The 25,744-nt window shown below is 43.5% G+C and overlaps 1 long non-coding RNA gene across 2 annotated transcripts in view; it reads right to left on the reverse strand.

Annotated features, from left to right (window-relative positions):
- The window catches only part of LOC132391147 (uncharacterized), a 70,156-nt gene extending 54,334 nt beyond the window's left edge, over positions 1-15,822 (reverse strand). Inside the window, exon 1 of one of the 2 annotated variants that reach the window (XR_009511097.1) lies at positions 15,431-15,822. This is a non-coding gene — a long non-coding RNA (uncharacterized LOC132391147). Of the gene's footprint in view, positions 1-14,684; positions 14,843-15,430 lie in introns of those variants that run through there. The other variant, XR_009511096.1, reaches the window with a different exon arrangement.
- Positions 15,823-25,744: the final 9,922 nt, after the last annotated feature.

Below are 25,744 nucleotides of genomic sequence, written 5' to 3' on the forward strand. Positions count from 1 at the left end.
CACTCATCTAGATCGGCAAAATGATTATCAAACCAGTAAGGGGGAGGCAACAAGGAGCAGACCATGGTTATAGGAGTACAGCAAGAGATTTAGGAAAGACACCTGGTGATATCTTGTTCTACAAAGAGTTTGCGGCGTTGGGACCCACTGTCAGAGAGTAACTGCAGCTGAGAGCATGTCAACTGATATTGTAAACAGCTCTTTTGTTAAAAAGAGTTCTTACAGGCCCCAAGCTTTTCTTTCTTTCTCAACAGATTACTGTTATCCAGGGATGAAAACTAACTTTATGTTCATTTAAAGCTGTTTGAATTTATTATTTCTCTTCTATTTAATGAAGTTGCCTCCACTCCGATAGTAAAGGGTTTATGCAGCAGCATTACCAACTCGGAAGAAAGCTGGCTTGTTGGCCTAAAGTAACCTCTTAGAAATTCCAGTAGTGCAAAGTTTTCCCAGTCGTAGTCATGGTAACAGAATCGCTCCCTCCTTTTATGGAATAACATTAATGTACAGACTATTTTGCCAAGGTGGAGTCCCTTCCTCTAAACAAGCAAATTTTTGTGGTTAGTTTGAGCTGGAATTAGCCAGACCTCTGACTTTAGAAAGGTAGAAGTTTTAACATGAGGCTTTAGTACTTGGCAAGTAAACAGAAGTTGTTCTCTAGAATAGGGTTACTTGTCTTTTGCCAAGTCTGAAAAACAGACGTTAACAGAAACCCTGGCCGCAGTGTGTTTTTGTTAAATGATCTACTTCAAATAGACCACAGAAATAACATAAAATATAGCAAAGTTTTACTTCTAAAAGTGTGCTGGATAATCACAGACAGCAATACTTCCCAGAATTAAGAAACTGGGGAACTTAACACACCAACAGACCCATGCATGCCATTGCTTCACAGGAGAAACAACATAAATATACATACAGTGGCCACTTTATTAGGTATAGTACTCCTGTACCTACGTGGCCACTAAGTGTATGTTCATGGTCTTCCGCTGCTGTAGCCTACCCACTCCCAGAGATGCTCTTCTGCACACCACTATTGTAATGCATAGTTATTTGAGTAACTATCACCTTCCTGCCAGCGTAAACCAGTCTGGCCATTCTCCTCTGATCTTTCTCATTAACAAGGCATTTTCGTTCACAGAACTGTTGTTCATTGGATGTTATTTGTTTCTCGCAAGATTCGCTGTAAACTTTTGAGACTGTTGTTTGTGAAGATCCCAGGCAGTCTGAAATACTCAAACCACCCCATCTGGTATCAAAAATAATTCCACAGTCAAAGTCACTTAGATCACATTTCCTCCCCACTCTGATGTTTGCTCTGAACAATAGCTGAACCTCTTGACCACGTCTGTATGCTTTTATGCATTGAGTTGCTGCCATTTGATTGGCTGATTAGATATTTACGTGAATGCACAGGTGTACTGGTGCACCTCTGTGTGTGCTACTACAGGGAGAGGTAGGTGTTTGAACTTTCACCTATGTTTCCCAATGGATATGCATGCAAACGTTACAGCTGGGATTCACTGCCCACCAAAGATGGCCGGAAGATCACAGCTTTATTCTCTGGTCCATGTTAAATGAGCTGTTTACAGCCAGGACAGAGAACTAAAGCTTCTTCAACCCACATCTTTGGGTTCTCATTGCTGATGAGCAGCTTGTGGCAACTCAGGTCTGGATACTGGGTAAGGTCAGATGCAGACTCACATGTTGCGAGGCCCAATGTAGTCCAGCAGGCGATGGAAAATGAAACTCAGGGTAGGATATGCACTTTGATAATACATTTACTTTGAACTTTGGATGTTCGATATGGTGGGTTTGAGGTGTTGCAGGAGAACTAAACGCAAATCAAATCAATAACACGGGACCCGTCCTGAAGAAGGGTCTCAGCCCGAAACATCGCCTGTTTACTCCTTTCCATAGATGCTGCCCGGCCTGCTGAGTTCCTCCAACATTATGTGTGTGGTGCCTCAAATCAAATCAATTTGAATTATTTTCAAAAAGAAGTCTACTGGCTACAAACTTGGAAATATTTGCTCCACATTATTATCTGTAAAGTAATTAAGGTATTTTGAGTGATATCACATTTTAATTAATGTAACAATCATAAATAAACAGCGCACTACTCCTAAAACATTGAAATATACAGTTCAGGGACAGGCCCTTCAGCTTACAATGCTGGTGCTAACCATGGTGCAAGCTAAAACCTATTCCATCTGCCTGCACACAATCCCTTCGTTCCCTGCCTACTCATACACCAGGCTCAATACCTCATCATTGCCACTAATGTTTCTTCTTCCACCAGAAACCCTGGCAATGCATTCAGACATTTATCACTCTGTGTAAAAAACTTACCAGAAGACCATAAGACATAGAAGCAGAATTGGGCCATTCAGCCCATCAAGTCTCCTATGCCATTTCATCATGGCTTATCCATTTCCCTCTCAACCTCATTCTCCTGCCTTCTTCCCATAACCTTTCATGCTCTGACTGATCAAGAACCTATCAACTTCTCGAGCCAGTGGCCTGGTCTCCACAGCCACCTGTGGCAAAGAAATCCACAGATTCACCACCCTCTGGCTGAAGAAATTTATCCTCATCTCCATTCTAAAGTGACATCCCTCTATTCTGATGCTTTGCCTTCTGGTCCTAGGCTCCCCCACCATAGGCAACATCCTCTCCACATCCAACTTATCCAGTCCTTTCTATATTCAGTAGGTTTCAATGAGATCCTCACACATCCTTCTAAATTACTACACTTTGTTATCCACTTTGGGAGTAAGAACAGGAAGGCAGATTATTATCTGAACGGTGTAGAGTTAGGTAAGGGAGAAATACAAAGAGATCCAGGAGACCTTGTTCATCAGTCACTGAAGGTGAATGAGCAAGTGCAGCAGGCAGTGAAGAAGGCTAATGGAATGTTGTCCTTTATTACAAAGGGAATTGAGTACAAGAGCAAGGAAATCCTTTTGCATTTGTACAGGGCCCTGGTGAGACCACACCTGGAGTACTGTGTACAGTTTTGGTCTCCAAGGTGAAGGAAAGACATCCTGGCTATAGAGGAAGTGCAGCATAGATTCACGAGGTTAATTCCTGGGATGTCTGGACTGTCTTACGCAGAGAGGTTAGAGAGACTGGGCTTGTACACACTGGAATTAAGGAGATTGAGAAGGGATCTGATTGCAACATATAAGATTATTAAGGGATTGGACAAGATAGAGGCAGGAAATATGTTCCAGATGCTGGGAGAGTACAGTACCAGAGGGCATGGTTTGAGAATAAGGGGTAGGTCATTTAGGACAAGGTTAAGGAAAAACTTCTTCTCCCAGAGAGTTGTGGGGGTCTGGAATGCACTGCCTCAGAAGGCAATGGTGGCCAATTCTCTGGATGCTTTCAAGAAAGAGCTAGATAGGTATTTTATGGATAAGGGAATCAAGGGATATGGGGACAAGGCAGAAACTGGATATTGATAGTAGATGATCAGCCATGATCTCAGAATGGCAGTGCAGGCTCGAAGGGCTGAATGGTCTACTTCTGCACCTATTGTCTATTGTCTATTGTCTAAATTCCAATGAGTACAAGCCCAAAGTTGCCAAACGCTCCTCGTATTATCAAACCCTTCATTCCCAGAATCATCCTCATGAACCTCCTCCGGACTCTCTCCAATGACAACATATCTTTTCTGAGATAAGGGGCCCAAAACTGTTGACAAAATTCCTAAGTACGGCCTAACTAGTGTCTTATCAAGGCTCAGCATTATCGCCTTGTTTTTATATTCTATTCTCCTTGAATAAACACAAATATTGCATTTGCCTTCTTTACCACTGACATAACCTGGAAATTAACCTTCTTGCACGTCTCCTAAGTCCCTTTGTACCCCGATGTCTGAATTTTCTCCCCATTTTTTCTTATTTGTCTAAGTCCTGCTGCAATCGCATTGCTTCCTCAGTACTACCTACCCCTCCACCTATCTTCGTATCATCTGCAAACTTTGCCACAAAGCCATCAATTCCACTGTCTAAATTATTGACAAACAATGTAAAAGTAGCAGTTCCAATACTAACCCCTGAGGAACACCACTAGTCACCAGCAGCCAACCAGAAAAGGTCCCCTTTATTCCCAGTTGCTGCCTCCTGCCTGTCAGCCATTCCTCTATCCATTCCAGTATCCTTCCTGTAACACCAGAGGATTTTATCGTGTTAAGCAGCCTTATCTGAGGCACCTTATCAATTGGCTTCTGAAAATCCAAGTAAGTGACATCCACTGCCTCTCCTTCCTCTACCCTGTTTGTTATTTAAATATTGAAACATAGAAAACCTACAGGCCCTTCGGTCCACAATACTGTGCCGAACGTGTACTTACCTTATAAATTACCAAGGGTTACCCATAGCCCTCTATTTTTCTAAGCTCCATGTACCTATCCAGGAATCTCTTAAAAGACCCTATCTTATCCGCCTCCACCACTGTCACCAGCAGCCCATTCCACACACTCACCACTCTCTGAATAAAAAACTTACCCCTGACATCTCCTCTGTACCTACTTCCAAGCACCTTAAAACTGTGCTCACTCATGTTAACCATTTCAACCCAGAGAAAAAGCCTCTGACTATCCACACAATCAATGCCTCTCATCATTTTATACACAATATACTTCTTCAAAGAATTCCAAACGATTTGACAGGCAAGATTGCTCTTTACAGAAACCATGCTGAATTGACTTATTTTATCATCAGTCTTCAAGTACCCCGAAATCTCATCCTTAATAATCGACTCCAACACCTTCCCAACTACTGAGGTTAGGCTAACTGGCCTATAATTTCCTTTCTTTTGCCTTCCTCCCTTCTTAAAGAGTGGAATGACATTTGCAATCTTCCAATCCTCCAGGACCATGCCAGAATCAAGTGATTCTGGAAGGATCATGACCAGTGTATCTGTTATCTCTTCAGCAATCTCTCTCGGGATTCTGGGATGTAGTCTATCTGGTCAGGTGACTTAGCCACCTTAAGACCTTTCAGTTTACCTAGCACTTTTTCCTTTGTAATAGCAACAGCACTCATTCCTGCTTCCTGACCCTCATGGACCTCTGGCATACAGCTAGCGTCTTCCACAGTAAAGACTGAAGAAAAGTACTTAATAAGTTCATCTGCCATTTTTTGTTCCCTCATTACTACCTCATCTGCATCATTTTCCAGTGGTCCAATATCAATTCTCACCTCCCTTTTATTCTTCATATAACTGAAAAACTTTAAGTATCCTGCTTTATATTATCAGCTAGTTTGCCCTCAAATTTCATCTTTTCCCTTCTTATTGCTTTTTAGTTGTTTTTTGTTGAATTTTAAAAGCTTCCCAATCATCCAACTTCCCACTCACTTTTGCTACTTTTTATGCCATTTCCTTGGCTTTTATGCAGTCCTTAACTTCCCATGTCAGCCACAGTTGCCTACACCTGCTATTTGAGAACAACTTCTTCTGTGGGACATATCTATCCTACGCCTTGTGAACTATTCCCGGAAACTTCAGTCATCCCTGTTCTGCTGTCATACCCGCCAGTATTTTTCTCCAATGCACCTGTGCAAGCTCCTCTCTCATGCCTCTGTAATTCCCTTTATTCCATTGTGATACTGATCCATGTGACTTGTGCTTCTCCCTCTCAAACTGCAGCATGAATTCAATCATATTATGATCACTGCCTCCTAAGGATTCCTTTACGTTAAGCTTCCTAACAAGATCTGGGTTATTACACAACGCCCACTCTAAGATAACCTTTCCTTGAGTAGGCTTGAGCACAAGCAGCTCTTAAAAGCCATCTCGTAGGCATTCAACAAATTTCCTCTCTTGCTATCCGACGTTAACCTGATTTTCCTAATCCCCTTGCATTTTGAAATCCCCCATTACAATTGTGACATTACCCTTACCTTGTGACATACCGTTTCCAGCTCCCTTTGTAATCTCAACCCTACATCTTGGCTACTATTTGGAGGCCTATATATGATTTCTGTAATGTTTTTATTACCCTTGCAGTTTCTTAACTCCACCCACAAAGATTCGACATCCTCTGACCCTATATCACCTCTTTCTAAAGATGTAATTCCATCCCTTACCAACAGAGCCACACCACTATCTATGTCTTCCTGCCTGTCCTTTTAATACAAAGTATATCCTTTGATTTTAAACTCCCAACTATGACCTTTCAGCCATGACTCAGTGATGCCCACAATGTCATACCAACCAATCTCTATCTGCGCCACAATTTCATCCATTTTGTTCCAAATTCTACACATATTTAAATTCAGCACCTTCAGTCCTGCATTCTTCACCCTTATGAATTTTGTCTCTGTGGTACCACTTAACTCTTTGCCCTGCCTGCACTTGTACCCAATCATTGGCTTGTCCTTCCTTATATTCGTGTTACATGTTACATCATCTACTTGAAAACCTGCTGGCTCATCCTCAAATCTATCATCCTGGTTCCCATACCTCTGCCATATTAGTTTAAACCACTCCCAACAGCTCTCCTGCCTGCAAGGATAATGGTTCCTGTCAGATTCAAGTGCAACCTGTCCCTTTTGTACATCTGCCCCGGAAGAGGTCCCAATGATTCAAAAATCTGAATCCCTGCCCCCTGCTCCAATTCTTCAGCCACACATTTATCTGCCTCATCATTCTATTCCTATCCTCACTGTCACATGTTGTAACAGTTCATTTGGGGACTGGCCTTTTTCGTCGGCGCTCTCCTCCAGTGAAATGAAAAGCTGGATTGCTGAGCGCTGAACCATAAATAAACATGTCGCTCAGGGTCTTGGACTATACATTTGTCTTCTTGCGTAATGATATTTGTTTTTCTTCTCTCGGTCTCACTTTTTTGAATGTATGTTATGCACCCTGGCCCCAGAGAAACGCCGTCTCATTTGACTGTATCCAAGTATGGTTTGAACGATAATTAAACTTGATTCGATTTGATTTGACAAGCCTTTTCAATCTCCCATTGTAATTTGTAGCCCACATCCTGGCTACTGTTCGAAGGCCTGTGTTGAACTCACATCAGGGTCTTTTTACCCTTGCAGTTTCTTAACTCTACCCACAAGAATTCTACATCTTCTGATCCTATGTCAGCTCTTCCTAAGGATTTGATTTCATTTTTTTGTTAACAGAGCAACACCACCCCCTCTGTCTATCTGTCTGTCTCTTATTGCTGTGTACATCTCCCTTCACCTTTTCTCCTCTCACCTTAAAGCAATGCTCTCTGGTTTTTGATATTTCTACCTGGGACTGCGAGTCTGATTATCCGCCCTATTTATGTCTCTCATAATTTTATAAACTTCTTCCAGGTATCCCTCAGCCCCTGATGATCCAGAGAAAATAATCTAATCCCAGAATCAATACTGAAGAGATGATTATAGAATTATAAATGACTCTGGAAAGCCCCTCAGAGCCCAGCAGGCTGAGAAATGGCCCAGAACAGTTAGCAAGTGCAAATGTGAAAAGAGTTTTTCACGGAAGCTGTACCCCAGTGTCATTAGTTTCCCCGACTTTGCTATAAATAATGCAGTGCTTCAGTGGTAGAGTCCGAGCAGCTGTACAGAGTATAACACACACAGAATGCTTGCGCATCTCAGCAGGTCAAGCAGCATACAATGTCAAGCAGGTTAATCAAAATCCTATTCCAAATTCCTCAAGCAAGACTTTGAACAGCAGTTTAACTGGTTCTGGAAGCAAGCCTGGAAGATCATCGGAGAGAAGTTTGTATCTTGAGGACAAAGATTAGTTTGGGTTGAATGATGTTCGAGGAATTACAATGTGAGGACTAGTTGCTCCTTGGTTTGGCTTAATAGTTGAGTTGGGTCCTGGGGTAGTTGGCTTCATTCCTCTCGGGTGTGAATCACCCAAAGGCTGAGAGAGCTAGGCAGTTAGGTGACCATTCTCAAATTTTCTTTTGGAACAGTTTTGAGCCCAGGCTTGAAGCCTCTTTGGGGAAAGCAAGTTTCTGAGCAGTAGTAATCATACTGGAGGACCAAAAGCAGATGGGAAGAGCAGAGTACAACAGTGCAGTGGTCATCTGCCAGGACTGGAGTTGGCAGCTTCCAAAGGAGGTTTAAAATAGAGGAACCACTTGAAGCCATTACTCATATGTAAATTCATAAAGTTGCTGTTGCAGGGACAATTACTTTGCCAGTTCCAGAAATTAGGCCGAACCATGGCACAGGCTTAAATTTGACTGTTATCATTCTTTCCAAAATATTTTCATGCACATGATACGTGCCCAAGTAGCTACTCTCCACAGAGCCAATCACATGGAATACGGTGAAATTACTAAAAACTATAAATGCAGGTCATTCTTGGTTTAATTTCACAAGATAGTATAATTTTTCTTCAATTTGATTTAGATACTTCTAATGATATGATAAATACTGAATGATAAAAGGATATCATCAAGTATTTGCACATGAGTTCTACACAGCTCAGCTGGTTAATGTAGTAAATGGATGATCAAAAAGTGATAGCCCGTATCAACCTCATTCACTTCATCAGAGGCTGAAGTAGAGGCTTCGATGTAATTGGCCTCAATACAGTTTGCTAAAAAGACCATACGACCATATGTAATAAGAGCATGATTAGGGTATTTGGCTCATTAAGTCTGCTCCAACATTCAATGCTCGCTTTAATGGTGCATGATTTGTTTTTTCTCTCTCCGCATATTGTGTGCTCGAGGAGTTTCTTTCGTTTTAGTTCTGTAGGATTTCTTTGATTTGTGGCTGCCTGTAAGGAGATGAATTTCAAGGCCATAAGAAGTATACATACTTTGATAATATATCTACTTTGAACTTTTGAACTTCGAATTATGTCTGCTTAATTTTGTCTCAACTGCATTACCCCATAACCCTTACCAATCAAGAACTTATAAATGTTTGCCTTAAATATGCCCAGTGGCAGCCTCCACAGCCCTCCTTGACAATAAATTCCACAGATTCACCACCCTCTGGCTGAAGAACTTCTTCCTCACCTCTGAAGGGACCGTGCACCTCAAGGGTGTGTGCTTAGCCCACTACTCTACTCTTTCTATACCTATGACTGGGAGGCTAGGCAGAGCTCCATCGCCAGCTATAGGTTTGCTGATAATGCAACTATTGTTGGTAGAATCTCAGATGGAGATGAGAGGGCATACGGGAGTGAAATATAACAGCTCCTGAGTGATGTCACAGCAAAACCTTGCACTCAATGTCAGTAAGGTAAAAAGAGCTGATTGTGGACTTCAGAAAGGGTAAAACCTAGAAATATAGAAAACCTACAACACAATACAGGCACTTCAGCCCACAAAGCTGTGCCGAACATGTCCTTACCTTAGAACTACCTGGGCTTACCCATAGCCTTCTATTTTTCTAAGCCCAGGGGTCGGCAACGTTTACCACTGAAAGAGCCAATATGGACCCATTTCCCACAGAAAAGAAAACACTGGGAGCCACAAAACCCGTTTGACATTTAAAATGAAATAACACTGCATACAACAGTTTTTTTTGCCTTTATGCTATGTATAAACAAACTATAATGTGTTGCATTTATGAAATTGATGAACTCCTGCAGAGAAAACAAAATTACATTTCTGCATGCAACAAAAACATTTTGAACTCCGAAAAAAAGACGTTGGGTTGAAGGTTACTCCATAGTTAGCCTACCTTGGATCGAAGAATTAAAAGAAAGCGCGCACTGGCGGGTGTCAGGCATTGGCAGTGGTGATGTATATTAATAGCGATAAAAAACACGTTGTAGCGGTGTAGCGCTACACACAGCGCTAAAATAAAGACACTGCAGTCAAAGGTAACTTTATTCGAACTAAACAGCCTTGATTTAAAGCCTCCCTCAACCCATCCCCGTGGGCGCGGATGCTCCAAAAGACACGTACTCACAAACCCCCGTAGGCTATCTCCCTTAGCCGGAACGGTGGCTAATTGTGAACCGGTTCGGATGTGCCAGGAAATGGGGTCTCCACAATGTTTTTAGATTGTACAAGATCACCATAATCTTCAAATTTCGAATTACATTTCAAAAACTAACAAACTACAGGGAGCTGCAGCACAGAGATCAAAGAGTCGCATGCGGCTCCAGAGCCGCGGGTTGCCAACCCCTGGTCTAGCCGTTTTGCCGCTACCTAGTGTTGGGAACTGTCTTGTCATGTTCAGTGTTCTGTGTAATGAGTCACGGCCCTACGTCCTGTACCCAAGGAGAGGTCCCGGCTCGGTGTTCCATGTTCCCGTCTCTCCCTCGGCTCTGTGTTCTGCATTCCTGTTCTCCCTCCACCAAGGCTCTGTGTTCTCGTCTTGTCGATGTGCCTTGCCCAGCCCAGTGCTGGAGTTCCCTTGTCCTATCCAGGAATCTCACGTCCAGTCCTGTGCCTCTCCTCGTCCTATAGCCATGTCTTGTCGTCGCCAGGTTCTGGAGTCCGAGCCCAAGTCGAGACCCAGGTTCTGGGTCCTTGTCCAGTCTCTGGCGTGGAGTCCAAGCCCAGGCTCCTAGTTCCCAGTTCTATGTCCTGGTTCCGCTATCCTTGTCAAGTCCTAGCCCAGGCCTGGATTCCTTGTCTCGACTGGGGCCTGTGTCATGTCCAGCCCCTTTCTTCCTCACTTCCCTTGCTTCCTTCTCATGCCTAGTCCTGTTCCTGGTAGTTCAGTGTCTGTGTCTTGCTTTTGGGTCCACCCTCAATGCCCCCCGTATAACGGAGGGTTTAATACAAATTTTGCATCAGCCAATGGCAGCAGACATGGTCAAGAGGTTCAAAGCAAATATCAGAATGAGGAAAAAATGTGATCTAAGTAACTCTGACTGTGAAATAATTGTTGGAGCTCGACAGGGAGGTTTGAGTACCTCAGAAACTGGAGTTTTCATGCACAACTGTCTCGAGAGTTTACAAAGAATGGTGCAAAAAAAACCCCCAAAAATTAGCACATCCAGTGGGCAGCAGCTGTGTGGGTGAAAATTGCCTCGTTAGTGAAAGGTCAGAGGAAAATGTGCAGACAGGAAGGCAACAATAACTTAAATAACCATGTGTTACAACAGTGTCGTACGAAAACTTGAAGTGGGTGGGCTACAGCAGCAGAAGACCATGAACATACACTCAGTGGCCACTTTATTAGGTACCTCCTGTACCTAATAATCACTGATTGTAACTGTTCATTGCAACGCATTACAGTTACCTGTTGCACCATGCCCAAAGTGAGTCACCAGCAGGCGAAGTTTCAAAACTGGCCAAAATTGCATAAATGTCTGTGGGCTGGTAAAATACTCTGCATAATGATATGTCCTTAGTAGAGTGTGGTAGCATATCTGCTTCTGTCATCTCCTGTTGGATAGAATGTGAAAGGTGAGCGAGGTGAAGGATTCTATTTACGATGTGCAATAATTGCCCATCAGGAATAGTCAGTATTCCGCCCACTGATATTCCAGCTTTCACAAAGGCAAACTGACTTGACTGTAAAAACGATTACCACAAAACAACACATAACAGGAGGAAAATTGATTCGGGCTGATAGAAACAATTCAGCAGCAGTAGCTCTTTCCTGAATGTCATATAAAATGGAAGGTGTTATTTACTTTGGTTAAATTCAGACTCGTAAATCCACATGACTGTGGACTGTGGGCTTCTCAGAAGTGGCCAGTAATGTACAGCTGAATACTGATAGCACCCGTACAAATACATAGACCCAGTGGCCACTTTACTAGGTACACCGGTACACCTGCTCGTTAATGTAATTATCTAACCAGCCAATCATGTGGCAGCAACTCAATGCATAAAAGCATGCATATATGGTCAAGAGGTTCAGTTGTTGTTCAGACCAAACATCAGAATGTGGAAGAAATGTGGTCTAAGTGATTTTGACCATGGAATGATTGTTGGTGCCAGATGGCGTGGCTTGACTAAACAGAATCTGCTGATCTCCTGAGACTTTTACGCACAACAGTCTCTAGAGATGACACAAGATGGTGCAAAAAACAAAAAGCATGCGGTAAGCAGCAGCTCTGTGGTTGAAAATGCCTCGTTAATGAGAGAGGTCAAAGGAGAATGGCCAGACTGGCTCTTGACAGTAACTCAAAAAAACATGCGTTACAACACTGATGTACAAAAGAGCATCTCTGAACACACAACACGTGTTTGAAGTAGATGGATTACAATAGCAGACAACCACGGACATACACTCAGTGGTACTGGACTAAGAAGCACCTATTGACTTTCTCCAGTTATACTGAAGATAACGCTTTAACAGTACGAGCATGTTTTTGATTCTTGAGAGCTAAGGTAATAATCTAATGCACAGGGATACAAATCTTCCAGGGTAGTTTAAGAATTTGAATTGATTTAAATTATCTAGAAATAAAGAAGATATGGTAATTAAGAAGTGATTGCAAAACTAAAAGGTTTCTGCAAAGTCTCATTTCATTTATTCACTTGATGTGGATATCGCTAGTAACCATAATGAATGAACATCTGGAATTAAACCTTTGGACTTGAACAACAGGAGGTAAATCTAACTAGAAATCAAAGCAAGATCCATGATTGCTTTCCCCTGACCAGTAACAGACCAGTGGAGCAGAGGCAGTTATAAAGTTCTTTGTTCGACATCATGGCCACAATGATGCATAACACAAAGGAGATTAAGAGCAGATCAGAAGCTGTGGTTCCTGCGGCAAGTGACTCAACGGACTCCCTAAATACTGGGTGCGTCCTGCTTCAATAACGTTGCAACAGTTCAAAACAACCAGGGCCAAGCAGTGATCCTGAATGGGATCCTCCTCCCACATTTCACATTGATTCTGTCCTGTACACCATGGATGAGGTGAGTTCCACCTACAGAATGCATTGCAGTTACTCACCAAGGCTACACCAAAATCAACCTCCCAAGTTGTTCCAACAAGAAAACCGATGGAACACTACCCCTAGCAAGTCCAGTCCTGTACCACCTCAAATGAAGATGTTTTATTAGTGGTTGTCAGATCCAAATCCTGGACTCAGTTCCCAAAAAACGTTGTGGGTGGTGCCTTCAACAGAAAGGATATAGGGGTTCTGGAAGGCAGTTGGTCCCTGCTTGTCAAGGAGGATTAGGGATGAGTAATAAGATTAAAGATGAAAGATTAGCTTTTATTTGTTGCTTGTTCATCAAGACATTCAACCGTCCAATGAAATGTGTCATTTGCATCGATGAGCATCACATTCGGAATGTATGCTGGTGGCTGCCTGCATGTGCCACCATGCTTCTGATGCCAACGTAGCACGCCCACAACTTGCTAATCCTTTCTAACCCGCGTGTCCGTGGAAAGTGGGAGGGAACTGGAGCACCCGGGGGAAACCCATGTGGTCGTGGGGAGAAGGTACAAACTCCTTACACACAGCAGCAGGAATTGAACCCCCATCACTGGCACAGTAAAGCATTACACTTGCTGCTATGTCATCATACCACCCTTCAGCAATACACTCATCTCGTGCATTAATTTCCTTTAAAACCCTACTAAAATAGAGAAAAGTGAAATAACAATGGGAAAGACTTTCATTTTTGCAACAAATGCCATAATTAGATTCGAGGCTGCAATGCATTGAGGAATGTGTGGGAAACATAATTTAACATCAACTAAGTTAAATAGACAGAGATCTGCTCAGGATTATAGTTTACATGACTTTCCCATCTAAATTCCCTGGAGAGCACATTCAGGTTTTCCAATGCACCCAGTCTTAAAGGCAGAAATATCTGCATCAAACAATTATTTCCTGATTCTTTCATCTTTTTTTGAGATGAGCTGATTTGCACCAATATATATATTCCATACTTTTCTGCAGCACATCAGTGGCAGCAATGGGACATTAAATTTTATGACACTTTAATCTATTAATCTAATCTATTTCTTTTCTCTGGAACTCCATAATATGCTGGACTGCAAATCTGTGGGTGCCTGTATTTTATTTGTGTTCAGTTCACTGCTACAGAGGTCATTGCTTCCTTCCTGTTGGATCACCAGCAGCCTTCTGCTCTTTCTGGTTCAGGACCGCACCAAAGAGTGTATCCAACCACAAATCCATCGGGAGCTCTCTGTCTCTAAAATACACAGAGACAGCTCTCTTTAATGGCTGTACATTCCTCTAGACCTGAGCCAGATTGTGTCACATAATGTGGCCCAACCCTGGATCTAGACATTAGTTTGATCTTGGCAGACTGCAAGCCTTCCAGTGACTTAGCCTTGCTAGGTTTTGTCAGCATTGAGAGAACAAAGACAAGTTTAAACAATCCAGTTAGAGTTTTCTCAGCATTATTTAAATTAGGTCACTGGGTATTTATAATTCCAAGGAGACATTAATATGCTGACTGCAGCAATTATTCTAAAATAGGAAAGGTGTATGTGCAGAACTGAGGATAACAGTGATAAAGGTTTCATTTTGGCACCAGGAGACCTTAATGAAAAAGTACTATTTTAATGATCTTTCAATAGCTGAGAACCTTGTGTAAAAGAAGTAATCTAATGACAATGTCTTGCTCAACTAATATCTTTATGTAGCATATTTATTTTACTGTGGTTAAGGATAATGAGAAACCCACAACAACATGATTAGTAATGTAAGTCAGGCAGAAGCTCAAAATACAGATTACACGTGGCCTTGGTAATATTTGGCTCTTTATGCTTAACCAGAAAGGAAAGGAATTGTCTCTCACCTTATCACAAAGCCATGTGATGTCTGGATCTTCATGTTCGCTAAAATTACATTGACATGGTGCCTAATGATTGCTGTTGTGGTGACGTTTATTGTGATAAACCAAAAGCCTGATGCCATCGATCTCTTGTCATTAGCTATTACTGGATTGTGCGAACACTGTCAGATACTGTTAATTCATAAAAGCTCTTAGTAAAATAAATAACTCAGTGGGGTAAAAAAACAGTGAACTCAACAAAAGAGTGAGCAAAATACTTCAAGGAGAATGGTTTGTCTTTTACCAGCCTTTAGTGTAGAACTTCCACTTTGTCGATTTCAATGTGGGGAATCATTAGAAAGTTTAAACAATCATGATAAAATCCAACTGAAATCATGCAGAATGAGCATATTAACACACCAGAATTCAACCTTCTCCCTTTGCATAGGTTAGTTAACCATTATTGGATCTTGACGTTTACTGAGTACAAATAATTCAAAACTATTAAAGCATGCACCCAACAGCCCTGACCAACGTATCGCTAAACTTCTGTGTTGTGTGTTTACTCATTAAGCCATGAACAAAGAAATATTATATCACAAAATGTATTCAGGAACCATTGGCCTAGAAATTGGATTTTATCCATAATCCCATTTAAGATGGTGGCACTGGTGAACTTCAGTGACTTCTGCTGGTGGCTAATGAAACAAGGAAAACAACTAAACACTTTGCTGCCAAACAAACGTCGCAAGTAATAGTCTGTAACGTACCTTTGGACTTGAAAGCAATTTGATGTGGAAGAACCGAGGCGAGCTGAGGTGGTGGGTTCGTTGCCGATAGCAAGGGAGAACTGAGGTCTGATCAATTTAAGCCCCGTGCCAAATTGGAAAGATCTGTTTACAGCCTGAGTCCAGGCACCAGACCATACCAAAGTGACTGAACCCAATGTCTGGACGGAGACTTAAGCGCAGGGCCAATTGGGAAAAGTTGGGTTACAAGCCAAATCGTAGGAGTGGGTTCCAAGTACCAGAGCGGATTTAGGCAACTGAACCTATGTTTGGACAGAGGTTTAAGCACGGGGCCAAATCAGAAAGTTCGGGTACAGGCCGGATCGAGGCGGTGGAGTACTGGCCCCAAGTGTGTTGAGGCAACTGAACCCAATGCGTGGATGCTGATTTAGGCGCTGGGCCAGATTGAAAAGGTCAGGCTATCAGGGCCCAAGGTGAGGAATGGGCTGGTTCAGATTGCTGCCCCATGACTTGGCTCTGTGCTGAACTATGCTGAACTGAGGGACTCTCTTTGTGGACTTCAGTACAGAGCGCTATTTGCTTGTGCTTGTTGTTCGTATGATTTGTTTTTTTCTCTCTGCACATTGAGTGTTCAACAGTCTTTCTTCTTTCTATGGGTTCTTTTGGGTTTCCTTGTTTTGTGGCTGCCTTTTAGGAGATGAATCTCAAGGTTGTATAATGTACACATACTTTGATAATAAATGTAGTTTGAATTTAAAATTTTCAGTGCAGAATGGGTTCTACACTTTACCTCAACACCACTCATAAGTGGCCCCAATAAAAGCAAAATTGGGACATACACAAAACGCTGGTGGAACGCAGCAGGCCAGGCAGCATCTATAGGAGGAAGCACTGTTGACGTTTTGGGCCGAGACCCTTCGTCAGCACTAAAATTGGGACATCCTTGCTTTATAAAATTGTTATTGTGCTTTTTCCATTTATGAGTGATTCAAATCTGTTTACTATCTTTTACACAAACACACTGTTTTAGCTGGGCAGGCAGCAACAATGGCTTTCATTCACACTGGGGATGTGTTTGTGCTATTGAAGAGATCTCCCCATGGTATCTTAAAGAGCCATAGAGATCAGGTTAGAATCTGGGGTGGAGAGCAGAGCAGTCTCAGGGAAATCAAGGATGCAAAAGGGGTGGAGTTACAGTGCACGGGTCCCATGGGGTGACCTTTTGAGCAGAAACCACTTCAACGGTTCCCCGCAGTTGTGAATAGAGTCCCAGGTCCCTGTGATCAGGAGCCTTGGGCCTGTAAATTGAAGTCATCAATTAACTAAAGCCTTGAGCAAGTCTTAAAGAGGTAAGAGTCACAGGGGATGAGTTTCAGCACAGACAAGTAGCATGCTGGAGATCAACTCCAAATGTATACACTTCACTGCCTTCAACATGAAGCACCTTTACAGTACTGTGCATTGATAGGACCTGGCCCCATAATAAACATTTTGTCCTTTTTCTGTTGTTAGGTAACTAATATAAGCTGTGAGTATGAATGATGTTATTACATGTGCAGATTACTCCAGGGCAATTATATTGAACGCATGGAATGCCTAGTACAATTTCTAGACAGCTAGAATTTCGGCAGGAAACGTGTGTAAACCCTGCAAAACATGCTCAAAATTATATGTTATGCATTATTTACTCATAAAAACAACCACAGATGGATCTTCTCTAATCTAATTTCCAGGCTTTTATTTCTGGCATGTTAATTTACATGAGATTCTGAGTGACGTTACCAGGCCTTTGCACTGACAAGGCTAATGCAAGCATAAGTGCTGTCTTTGACCTTCAAGCTGTACCTACCGTTGCTGGCTTGCGAGGCCCTTTCAAATTGATTTTTTATTGCCAGCTGTTCCATAGATTTCTGATGTGTGGCTTACGTCTGCTGCTAATTTTAATATCTTAATTGATCTATTCTTTCTCCCTGTCCTTTTAATCAATATGCACCACTCTGCCTGAGGAGATTGTCAAGAGAATGTTCCCAATATTTTGTCACTGTTGTTCAATAAGCAGCTTTTAGAGGAAGTATACAGAGGTTTCCAATGTCATGCCCCCATCCCCCAGCTTTGCCGACTTTCTCAGAGCCTTCTCTTAGCCCAGTCAGACATCTGGGATGTTATACTTTAACGTCGTATAACATTGGTCATACCTCAAATGCATACTGTTCTGGTCAGCACATTAAAGGAAAGATGTGATAGCACTGGAGGGGAGTGCAGAAGAGTCCAGGATGTTGCCTGGAAAGAAGCTATCAGTTATAAGCAGTGACTGGAGATCCTGTTTTCCATGGAGTGGAAGAGATTAAGAGGGGGCATGATTGAGGTATATATGTGTAATCATGAGGGCTGCAGGTAAGGTAGATAGGAAACTGTCTTCTGGTTCCAGTTAAGATGGTGCTACCAAACACATGCAACAGCTCATTGGAGTTAAAAGGTTAGGAAATTTGTCTAAAAACATCTTTTCTGAGGTAAATTGTGTTAAATTATTGTTGCAGACAGTGGGGGGGAGGAGCAATAATGAGGTGAGTTCAAGGGAACTGCCAAGATGTCATGTTGCAGAATGGATGCAGGTGGAGTGAGCCATTTGGAGTTCGAAGCCAGGGCAGAGGAATTTCGACTTCCGTACAACTGGCCCAGGTGCAAAGATTGGATCGTTCTGGGCCCCAAGAGGGAATGTTAGGGCAAAGGAGATTCGATACCTGTACAACTGGCCCAGGTGCAAAGGTTGGATCGCTCTGGGCCCCAAGAGGGAATGTTAGGGCAAAGGAGATTCGATACCTGTACAACTGGCCCAGGTGCAAAGGTTGGATCGCTCTGGGCCCCAAGAGGGAATGTTAGGGCAAAGGAGATTCGATACCTGTACAACTGGCACAGGTGCAAAGGTTGGATCGCTCTGGGCCCCAAGCTGATTTGAAGAGCTTGAGAGTGGCTATAGGTTGGGCGGTGAAATCTGGGCCCATAGCGAGTCATTGGGCGGCATGGTGTAGGCTCTGTGCCCTTCGCAGCAGCCGAGTCTTAGTGCAAGGTATGATCTGCTGATTAGACAATTTAAACACCGGCCCAGATTGGAGGCAAGAGCTGACTTCACTCGCTCTCCACAATGTTCACTCCTGTATACAGGGCGTCAAAGCCCTTCATTGATTCATTGTTTGGTCAATTAAACGCTGGCCCAGACAGTCCGAAAACACAAGGTGTCGGGATCCAAGGCAAGAGCTGATATCGCTCGCTCTCTGTGATGGTCACGCCTGTCTCCTTGGCGCTGAGGCAATAAACACCACCCCAGCTGCTGTGCTCCATACCCACTAATATGATAAACTGATAAGCGAGGATTTGGGCCTCGGGACCAAAGACTTTATTTGGTTCAGAATGTTGTTCGCCTCAATTGTTTGCATGATTTGGTTTTTTCCCCCTTTCTCTTGTGCAGTGGGCGTTAGTCTTTTATTTTTTTTCTCTTGAATTCTGTTCTTTCAGATTTCTTGTTTTGCAGCTGCCTGTAATTTGTAAAACATACATTTTTTCATAATAAATGTATTTTGAATCTTTGAACCCTTATCAGAGGTGAATAAAGCTAAAGGAAATAGATTTACAGTTCAAAGCTCAGAATCAATTTATATATATCATACACTACCTTGGGATCCATTTTCTTGTAAGCATTTACAGTAAAGAAATACAACAGAATATATGAAAAGCTATAGACAATAAAGACCGACAAACTATGTGCAAAAGAAGGCAAATCATGCAAATGATTTGAAAAAGTAAATATATAACACTGAGTTCCTAAAAGTGATATGAGATTGTGGAATCAGTTCAAGGTTGAGGTGACAAACTATACACTCACTTTCAAGAACACCATCAAGGAGGGTAAGAGGAAAGAGATTTAGAGGGGATTTGAGGGGGACCTCTTTTCCCTGGAATGGACTGCCAGACAGGGTGGTGGAAGCATTTAAGTGTCAATTAAATCACCCAGGTCAGAAGGCAGCAGGCCAAGTATTGGAAGGTGAGATGCTTCCTGTCGGTCAGCATGGGCAAGATGGGCCAAATGGCCTTTGCCAGGCGGTATGATTCAATGGTGACACAATGAACCGTTCTCTTCAAATGCAGGTGAAAGTGCTCCCAAGTCACTGTAAATTATGGAGTGCCTTAGGGTTTACCAGTCGATCATATTTTGAAATATTCAAAATCCAAGCAAGATTTCCCAGTAGCCAACCATTTTAACTCCATTCCAGAGGCCACTCTCATCTTGGAAGAGCAACACCCCGTTTTCAGTCTGGGTATCCTTCAACATGCAACTTACTCTAAATTCCGTTAATTTCTTCCCCCTCCCCTTCTCTCTTTTACATTTAGAATATTTTGTGGACTAGGAGGCAAAAGAGTGAAATACAAGTAGTTGACATTGAAATGTATACTGGGGAAGCAAGAACATGCTGCTATACAGGAAACCTCGGCACTTCCCCTGACCACTTTCATCCCCGACCCCACCCCCATGGTAAGTGGATGCTGAGAACAGTGCCTAGGGGTATGGGACTGGACACGGTGATCCCACCCGCCGGCAGGTTTGCAGCTGGTTGGCACTGCAACAGAAGTTATGGTAATGAGCTCTGACCATTAGGAGGGGAAAATCGTTGTAGGATTGAAAGGCTGCATCAGAACATTACCTTGAAAGCGGATTATGCGAGTTGCCAGGACGATTTTCGAATTTCAGGCGCTTGACATTTGCATTCCTGCAAGTGACTTGAAATTTGTCCAGTCACAAGAGATTTGTGAGAGAGAAAACTGTTGAGGTCAGAAATCTGGCTGATCCCTATTTCAGCCCCTCGCCGCCTCAGGGTACGGTGGCAAATCACTTACAACAGCTGGAAACTGTGTTAGAGATCAAACGGCCCAAAGAGTGGGGAAGTTCAATCACCTTGGACAGACTCATCTCTCTGTTCCAACAGCCGGCCCGAGGCAGGAGCGAGAATGGCGGACGCAGCAGGGCAGAGGACATAGGCCAGTGGGACTGTTGACAGCTTTAAAACGGGATCGTGATACCACTCGTATGTCCGACTTGAATTGGCAGCTGGGCCGATCGGTGTGTTCATCTGCCAGATGAGGAGGTCGAGCAGGATGGTAAGGGGAGTGGACAGAGGCCTCTCTGGCACCTTTGGCTGGAGAGTACTGGCAGTGGGGGAGCCAGGGGAAGCACTCTCACCATCTCCACCTCCTCGTCGTGGTGGAGAGATCCTGAGAGTGATAGTGTCTTGGGTCAGCCGTTTGGTGCTTAGCTGCTGGTTGGGTGTCCGACGGCAGTGAGGTCAGGTGGGAGTTTCCAGTCAAAGAGCCATTCAGCCAGCACCTCAGTATTGGGGCTGGCGGAAGGTGGTGACACATCACAACAGGATCCTCAGTTTCACGCCACTGGACCCTGACCCCGATCTGTGGATCGTGTGGCAGCTGCTTCCCCACGTTAAACAAAGTCACGCACAGAACATGGAACATAGACTTTTACAGCACATTGCAGGCCCTTCAGCCCAGAATGTTGTGTTAACCATGTAACCTACTCAAGAAACTGCCTAGAATTTCCCTACCGCACAGCCCTCTATTTCTCTAAACTCCATGTAGCTATCTAAGAGTCTCTTAAAAGACCCAATTGTATCTGTCTCCACCACCGTCGCCAGCAGTGCGTTCTACGCACCCACCACTCTCTGTGTGAAAAACTTACCCCCGACATCCCATCTGTACCTACTTCCAAGCACCTTAAAACTATGGCCCCTTGTGTGAACCATTTCAGTCCTGGGTAAAAGCCTTTGGCTATCCACATGATAAATGCCTCTCATCATCTTTCCACCTCTATCAAGTCACCTCTCATCTTCTGTCACTCCAAGGAGAAAAGGCCAAGTTCATACAACCGATTCTCATAAGGCACACCCCCCAATCTAGGCAACATCCTTGTAAATCTCCTCTGCGACCCTTTCTATGGTTTCCACATCCTTCCTGTAGTGAGGTGACCAGAACAGTTCTCCATTAAGGGAATCCTCCCTAACAACCTGGATGAATTCCTGTGGCAATCAGCGAGTGGCACAGAGGGCAGGATTGTGGCATTCTGGAAGCCCCTAAGAATATGTGGATCTGGGATGGGCCTCTACAGCTCCCTGAAGACCCAGAAGTAGACAACCCCTTTGGAGAATATCATACTTGACTCAAATATTCGCACCACCACTGCTATTATGAGGACAGAGTAGAAGGGTTGCTTGTGGGAGACTAGTGGGGGTATATCTGCACCCGATAACCTCCAGTGAGTGTCATGAGGTTGGCAGCTGGGCCATCCCTCTGACTTCCCAGGAAGCCTGACCAGCAACTGCTAAATTTAAACAAAACTCACAACTGCACTGAAAAGGTCTAAGTACGTGATGGTGTTCTGTTTCTCCTCTGTGGTACACAATCAAAATTTACCCACTGGAGAAATGACAGCAGGCATGTACATATCAAAAGTACCATTCGAGCATTCAGCTGCCTCAGGTATAGGCTTCCCTACATAAGCGACGCCCTCACGTTAAAACCTAGCTCTTTGACCATGTGTTCAGTTGCTGGAACTAATCCCTCATCTCCTTCTCAGTGTTCTTTTAGTTGTCTGGTTATGCCTCTTTGAAGCACTTTGCGATGTTCATGTTGCTGCTGTAGTTCTTGTTACTGGAACTCTTTACTAAAGCAATGCAAATTTCCATCTTTCAGTCTCAGATAACGCCTTCCTAACACTGAAGTCCCAACACAACAGAACCAATTGAACTCCAGGTAACACAGCTGTTGCCGTCAATCCACTCCATCTGCAAAACTATTTCTGGCTCCTTCTCACTTTTGCTCTGTAAAATCTGTGGAGCCTGACAGCTGGAGGCAGAAAAAAATACAATTTGAAGAAATGCCAGGGAATGGAGAGGGCAAAGATCAAATCTGAGCATATCTTCCAGAGTCAATGATTCAAGGGCCTCTCCCTCATCTTCGAAAAGTACAATATCTACCCAACCTGACAACGTTTCTCCTCTTCCCTTCTTTTGAATTCCCCATTCTGTCTCCTTTCTTAGTTCCTCTTCTCACCTGTGTATCACCTCTCTCTGGTGCCCTACCCCCTTCTCTGTCCTCTCCTATCAGATTCTTTCTTCTTCAACCATTTACCTTTACCACCTATCAACTCCCTAACTCTCACTTCACTCCCCCCATGCACCCACTTTTCCACTCACCTGGCTTCACCTATCAACTTCCTGCTTGTACTCCTTCCCCTCCCTCCACCTTCTTTCTCTGCCTTCTTACCCCTTCATTTCCGGTCTTGATGAAAGGTCCCGGTCTGAAACATCAATATCTTATTCCTCACCGTAGATACTGCCTGGCCTGCTCGGTTCCTCCAGTATTTTGTGTGTGTTACATTTTCTATCTGTAGTTTATTCTCCACCACCACCCTGACCTGGAGATCATTGGCAATCCTATACTCCTTCACTAAATACTAAATGGATTGTAATGGTCATTCAATGACAGAAAACCTATGAAGGACTGAATGGCCTACTCCAGTAATGTTGGTGTTCAGAAGGACCTGGATGGTCTTGTACACAGCTGAATGAAAGTTAGCATGCCATTCAGTCAGCAGTCAGCAAGGCAGGTTGAATGTCAGTTTTTATTGCAAGATGTGTGTGTATGACTCAAAGTACATTTAATATTAAAGTACGTATATGGAATACATCTGAGATTTAAGCTCCTGCAGGCTGCCACAAAACAAAGAAACATGATGGAACCCGTTCAAGAAAACATCAAACACCCAACGCCAAAAGAAGGAACAAATTGCTCAAACTGCAAAAAGCAAGCGGACGATATATAGAATATCAAACATCGGATCGGGAGTCCAGTAATATTCAGTTTAGTTCAGTTCAGCATCATATCACCAGCTGCAGGGCAAAGCATTCTTTACTGAAGTGCCACAGACCACATCAGTCGCCCCGATAACAAACAACAAAAAAAGTGTAACCATCATGCAACATGAAACCCAAAGTCCCCCAAAATGAGTGCACAGCCTCTCCGATCAACCCCCGCAACCTGTTTGCACAATTATACAGTGCCTCTCCCATACAGTGTCAGGAATATACAAGTCAGGCCTTGTGTTATATCTGTCATCTGTAGTTTATCCTTCACCACCACTGCTGCAGGGGTACACATGAAAATCCTCTCCAATCCAGGACACATCCTGGTGAAACTCTTCTCTACCCTCTCCAAAGCCTCCACATCCTTTCTGTAATGCAGTGACCAAAACTGCACTCAATACTCCAAATGTGGCCTGACCAAGGTTTTATACAGCTGCAATGTGACTCTCCAACTTTTAAACTCAGTGTCCTGGCTGATGAAGAGAAGTATGCTGTATGCCTTCATTTGCATTGCTACTTTCATGGAGCTATGGACTTGTAGATCTCTTTGTATATCAATGCTCTGAAGAACCTACCTGTGGTGAACTACATATACCTGTCTGGACACGCCCCCTGCTGACTGCTCCTGTGGCTCCTCCCACAGACCCCTGTATAAAGGCGATCAAGGCCTGAGCCCGGCCTCTCTGTCTCCAGGATGTAGTATGGTGGTCACTCACTGCTTGTTCCTTCTTCCAGTCAATAAAAGCCGATATCTCGCCTTCATATCTCAGAGTGAGTTATTGATGGTGCATCACTACCATTTATTGGAAACTTTCATCATGGATTTGATGTCACTTGTCCAGATTAAACACAAATTTCCATCCAATCTATTTCAATGGGACCAATAGACCACAAGATATAGGAGCAGAATTAGATAATTTGGCCCATTGAGTCCGCTCCAGCATTTCATCATGGTGAAATCCATTTTCCCTCTCAGCCCCAATCTCCTGTCTTCCCCCTCATGTCCCTTCATTCCCTGACCAATCAAGAATCTATCAACCTCTACCTTAAATAGACATATGACTTGGTCCCCACAGCTGCCTGTAGCAACAATTTCCATGGATTCACCATTCTCTGGCTAAAGAAATTCCTCCACATCTTTGTCCTAAAAGGACACCCCCTATTCTGAGGCTGTGTCCTCTGGTCTTAGACTCTCCCACCATAGAAAATATCCTCTCCACATCCATTCTATTAAGACCTTTCAGCATTCAATGGGTTTCAATTAAGTCACCCCTCATTCTTCTGAATTGAGTGAACAAATAAGAACAGACAGAGAGTACCTTACAAGATCATTTACCTCACCCAAGCTTGATCTCACCTAAGCCTGATTAGCCACAGCTACTCTAAACACCGGCACACTCTAAACCAATGGCTGCTCCACTTGCAATTGAGCTATTTTATTGCCCCTTTCTAATGAATCCCTCTTGCTGATTGGTTGCACCTCAACTCAGAGAAACTGCTGCGAAATGCTGCTTTTCAAATCTCGAACGTGGACCTGACTGAAAATGAGCGCCTTTTATGCACTGCCGCTTGCTGATTGGTCGATCTTCAACTCAGAGAACCTGCTGCAAAGGTCTCCCTTTAAAATCTCAATCACCATCCTGATCAAAAAGTAGCTCTTTTTAACGCCCCTCCCCCCGATGTATCTTGTCCAACTCAGCTGTTGTTCTGCTGTTGTCCTTTGGCAATCTTCCTCACCATCCGGAGATCCGGTAAATCTTGGGTTGTCTTCACATTTACTGGAATCAGAGTCAGATGTATTGTCACTCACTTGACATGAAGTGTTTTGTTGTGTTGCAGCTGCCCAGCGCAGTGACATCAAATTACGATAGCAAATGAATAGTGCGAACAAGGAACGACGTCACATAGATTCATGGACCATTCCAAAATCCGATGGTGGAGATGAAGGAGCTGTTTCTGAATCACTGAGTTCAGATCTTCAGGCTCTGGTTCCACCTCCCTGAGGACATTGAGGACAAAGAGAGCATGTTCTGCAATGTGAGGATCCTTTGTAATGGAGGCCAACGGTTTGAGTCACCAACTCTTGAAGATGGTCTTGATGGCAGGGAGGGTTGTGCCTATGGTGGAATTGGTCAAGTCTTCAGCCCTCTGCAGACACTTGCAACCCTTTGCTTTGGAGCCTCCGTACCAGGCAGTGATGGAACCAGTCAGAATGTTCTCGACTGTATATCTAGAGAAATTCGTAAGAGCCTTTGGTGATTTACTGTGCAGTATCTCATCAAACTCCTAATGAATTTGTCCCAGAGTTGTAAAGCACTACAGCACAACACCAGGCCCTTCAGCCCATCTAGCACATGCCAAAATGTTATTCTGCTGATGTAGAGCCACTAGTGTGCCTTCTTTGCTGTTG

The sequence above is a fragment of the Hypanus sabinus genome, chromosome 3 (assembly GCF_030144855.1).
Source record: "Hypanus sabinus isolate sHypSab1 chromosome 3, sHypSab1.hap1, whole genome shotgun sequence".
Classification (NCBI taxonomy): Eukaryota; Metazoa; Chordata; class Chondrichthyes; order Myliobatiformes; family Dasyatidae; genus Hypanus; species Hypanus sabinus.